Source organism: Ipomoea triloba, chromosome 7 (assembly GCF_003576645.1).
Source record: "Ipomoea triloba cultivar NCNSP0323 chromosome 7, ASM357664v1".
NCBI classification, from domain to species: domain Eukaryota; kingdom Viridiplantae; phylum Streptophyta; class Magnoliopsida; order Solanales; family Convolvulaceae; genus Ipomoea; species Ipomoea triloba.
The window spans coordinates 7,637,637-7,642,214 of record NC_044922.1 but is presented as its reverse complement, the minus strand read 5'-3'; the positions used below and the strand labels follow the sequence as shown (position 1 = coordinate 7,642,214).

Sequence of the window (4,578 nt, the reverse complement as noted above, 5' to 3'; positions counted from 1 at the left end):
TTGATGCGAAACGGTGGGTAGCACTGTATGTGTCTAGACATTAAGAAGATCGGGCGGCTCGTTGAAGAAGGCTAATCTACTCGCAGCTCGGAGTCAACGGTAGCAATCTACGTTCCCCGGGATTGGCGTCTTCGCGTGTGTAGCATCGTCTGCAAGATCTTCGTTAACCTCAAGACTTGAAGAATAAATCTTGTGCAGCTGAAGTTCGACACAATAAAAAGAAAGCGATTGGAGCCCGAAGACTGAAACTCGAAGACCCTCGGCTATGAGGAAACGGCAAGGGCGGACGTTGACGCGCCAATAAAGAGTTAAAGCACGCCAAGAAGGAACTTCCAGATCAGCAATGAAGAGCCTCGTATGAGCTAAGCTCAGAATTGAAGTTGCATGAAGAATTGGAATGCGAGGTCGGGATGTTATAGACCTTAAGGTAGTCCTACCTACCTTTGAAGAAACTACGAAGGAACAAGTTAGAAGTTGCAACCTTGAAGGCAATGAAGACTAATACAAGTGAAGAGGATAGCTTGGACCTTCGAGACCCCGAAGATAAGAAGAAACGCCATCAACAAGTTGTCCGACCCCATGGAGTGCGGAGATACTAAGAAGTAAATTAGGAAGTAAGAGCCTCGTGCGGCCTATCTGGCACACCTTGAAAGTGGTATCTTGTATAAGGACTTAAGAAAGAAAGACATAAGGAGTAGCTAAGCAAGCTAGTAGAAGACCGAACCGTCAAAAGATCAAGACCAACAGAAGCGAACCTAAAGGCTAGCTCAATCCTCAGATTTTCCTAAGTGGAGTTGGACCGACTACTAATGGATTCTCGTAGAAAATTTGGTCTACCGAGCTAGTACGCAAAGGTGCCATTGATCGCGTCAGACGTGAAGTTGAAGTTGAGAGTTGCATTCCACTACCTCTGGATAACTAACAAGAAGGACCATTGAAGAGTGGGAAAACGAGTTGAGATATGTTCGTGCTATTAACCTGCAGGAATCGTAAGAAGAATACCAAGACTTGATTAAAACATTCTACAACGATGATTACCAGTCGAGTAAATAAAAGACTCCTCATAAGATCTTGTACGATTAAAAGAGCAAGAGGTCTCGATGCCAAGATAAGGATATTTGTGATTCGTCGCCTTCGGCCCTCTGGTAGCCGTAAAGTTGTGTGGGCTATAGCTTATGAAGTGAAGCTTATGAGAGTTTTAGATTCATGTTGCGTAAGAAGCAAGGTCAAGATTTGTCAATCGGTCAGAGTGTCGTGATCAAATCGTCAAGCCGAAGAAATCGCTTAGAGTTGAGAGACTCCAAACACAACATAGTGGAAGCGATTTATAACTTAAGGGGTATCATGTCACATCTAGGTAAGGAAAACACAACCTAGATGCACAGGCTATCCAAAAACTGAAACTGAATAAAACATAAATCCTCAAATCATCGTAACAACAAGAATACTAGTCAAAGGTGTATAGTCCCAACATAGGCACACAGGCCCAAAACCAAGTCTAAACAAACATAAACTAGTCTAAGCTGACCTCAGAACGATAAAGCTCTAACGCGCTCTCGCTTAGACTTACTCCATACCTGGAAAACATGTAAGAAACCATTAGCAAAATACTGCTAAGCAACCACCACTCACACTCGTGAGAACATACATATATAGTAAGTTTGTAAATAAGTTTACACACCCATATAGAATATACACACCAACAAACTGTTCAGTATTTAAATCGGATACTCAACAACAACACGCTGAATAAGCAATAAACCAAGACTCTTCGAGTACAACCAACATCCAACACGAATGCATAAACATCAAGTTTATACACCAAATACCAATTGAATCATAATAACAACAGAATGAGCATAAGGGAACCAACCAAACCGACATATCAAGGTATAACAAACACAACAGAGGTACAACCTCTATCAAAGATTACAAGGAAAACGATCCTATCATCATACTAGAGATAAGAACCAACCCACCATCCCCAAATAACAATAACCACCATAGAAACTAACCACCTCATCCATATCACAACACGGAGGCAACAAGCCCAAATGTAGAGGCATACAAGCCCATATCACAGAGGTACCCAACTCCCAATTACAGAGGCACACGTGCCCAAATAAGAAGGCATACAATACCCTTCCAAACAATACCATCACAAATAAACCATAGTTCCATCAACCAAGCCCAACAAGAATATCAAAGACTCAACAAGATAAGGAGATACTCGTAAGGAGTCAAAGTCTCCACATAACAACACAGATTCATCCCCAAAGAATCACCCAACAAAAGTGTTTATTTCAGAATATCAACACAGTGCATACTCAGGATAGAAATCAAAGAATAAGCTAGCAATGCTAGTCCAATAAATCAAGATCGATGACTAAAGATCATGAATAGATACTCAAGAATCAAAGTAGAATACTCAACAAAAGATTCAGTACACATTCCAGAGTCAAAAGGAATCAAACAGAGTTCAAGGATCGCAAAAACAGACACTGGATCAGAACTACAAATGAACTGACGGAACACATCAACGGAATGCTTTGCTCCGCTGGACTGTGACGCACGAACAGACAGAAAAGATCAGCGGACCGTTGCTCTCCACCACAAGCTACCGCCCTTGCCCTTGCGGAACGTGTTGGCGGGGCACATTGTTCCGCCAACATGCACCGTAAGTGCAACCCCACTCCCCAGACAGAACAGATCATGCGATGAATCATTCCAGAATACGAATCATGTTCAGAATACACAGATCATGCATCTTAGAAGCCAATAAATCATGGAATCCATAACAAGAATTACTCACACACATCTAGATACAAAGGATGATGAACACAAGTCCAACAATCCACAAACAAAGGTTCACAGACCATCAACAAAGCTATAATTCCAAGAAATTTCAAGATTCCAACACCAAATCATATATATAGATCAAGAGTGTAAAATAAGTTTTGTGAGACATGATGGTTACCTCTTGAAGCGTATTAATCCAAAAGCAATCACCAATCAAAAGCATGTCCACAATTTATGAACCTGAGAATTAATCAACTCTAAAACTGTCACTAACGACTACTAATAATAACGATATTAATATTCCTAGTTGTCCATGGTAATCATCAGCCTAATGATCAGTTATATGCTCACCTTAAGCCAATATCCATAGTCAACGACCAACTACTAGTTGGGCTATACTGATCATAACAATGATTAATACCTAAACTATAATGTACCCAATAATCCTAATCATATACGAATAGTAATGACAATCCATGATTATTGTAAATCTTAATCATTGGGTGCTAACTACTAATGTAAGCCCTAACAACAACGATTACTAACATAATGAACAACATCAGCCATTAATAACCACCGTTAGCACCTAACTATAACTAACTATAATTAATCTTAATAATTACTTATGGGGTTACCTTAATGTTATTTAAATCCATGGTAGAGGGAGAGAAGACCATTGTCGCCGCTGCCGCTAGCATCACCACCGCGTGCCACCACCGATCGCCAGCCAGCTTACGCCACCAGATGCATCGCGAAACAGGGGAAACGCCGGGAGGAGGCTCAAGGTCCAAAGAACGCTGGTGCTGATCTGATCGATGCTCTGCCGAGTCACGCCCTTGCCGCTGGTCCACACTGCCCGTCGAGAAAACAAGGAGCAAGAGGGAGAGATGCTGCCGCCGATCCCCAAGCTTCGTCGACGCCATAGCCGCCCACTGGAAGGAGAACACTCGCGGGCGGCTTCCACGGAAACGTCATTTTCGCCACTTGCCATCGCTGCAGTACTGCTCGCTAAGAGCAATGGAGATCGTCGGCTGCTACTTCCACATGCCACGAGGGAAAGGAAAACGCTGCGTTGGAGAGGGTACTGCTACGCCGCTACTGCCCGATCGTCGGGGAAGGCAGTCCGAGCCCGTCGCTGCTGCTGTCGTCCACTTCCACCAGCTGCTACGAGGATGGCATGAAAGAGGAGGAGAAGGCTTAGGGGCGATAAAGGAAAGGGGAAAATCTTGGCTGCTGTCCAAAACATATAATATATACGTATATACTATACATAGAAAGAGTAGACTTCCAAATAGGGTAGGGTTACTATTTGGGTCAAGGTTGTATTTAGAAAGTGGATTAGGCCAAGTTCTTGGGTTGGGTCCAAGACCAATCATTAGATTATATAGTTATGGACATAGAATGTAAAACATAAATCATCTGGGCTCACTAATAATTCATAGTATGAAATACATAGATATGTTGGGCTAGGGATATTTAGTGGTAAGATAATATGAAAATATATTATTCCAAGCCCACTATGAAATAATTATATTTAAAATAGTTTTAGTAATTATTTAATAAGAGAATAACCTCTTATTATATTCAAAAGAGTAGTAGGGAAATGCGGGGTATTACAATCCACGCATGCAACCACGCGTGTGGGTGGCGTGGATGGAGCACTGCGCGAAAAGATTTTTTAGGGCGAAATTCCGGAGACTATTTAAGGCACCTTGATAGAATTTCAGAGGGAGTTCTTCCTTTTGGCAATTTTTCATTTCTTAGTTTTTAGGATAGTTT

General features: G+C 42.0%; 1 long non-coding RNA gene across 1 annotated transcript; it reads right to left on the bottom strand.

The window, feature by feature from the left end:
• Positions 1-1,378: 1,378 nt before the first annotated feature.
• LOC116026112 lies at positions 1,379-4,021 on the bottom strand. The gene is made up of 3 exons (XR_004099780.1): positions 3,435-4,021; positions 2,978-3,039; positions 1,379-1,577 (listed from the first exon to the last, which is right to left on the bottom strand). It is a non-coding gene; the product is annotated as an uncharacterized LOC116026112 (long non-coding RNA).
• Between the last annotated feature and the right edge of the window lie 557 nt (positions 4,022-4,578).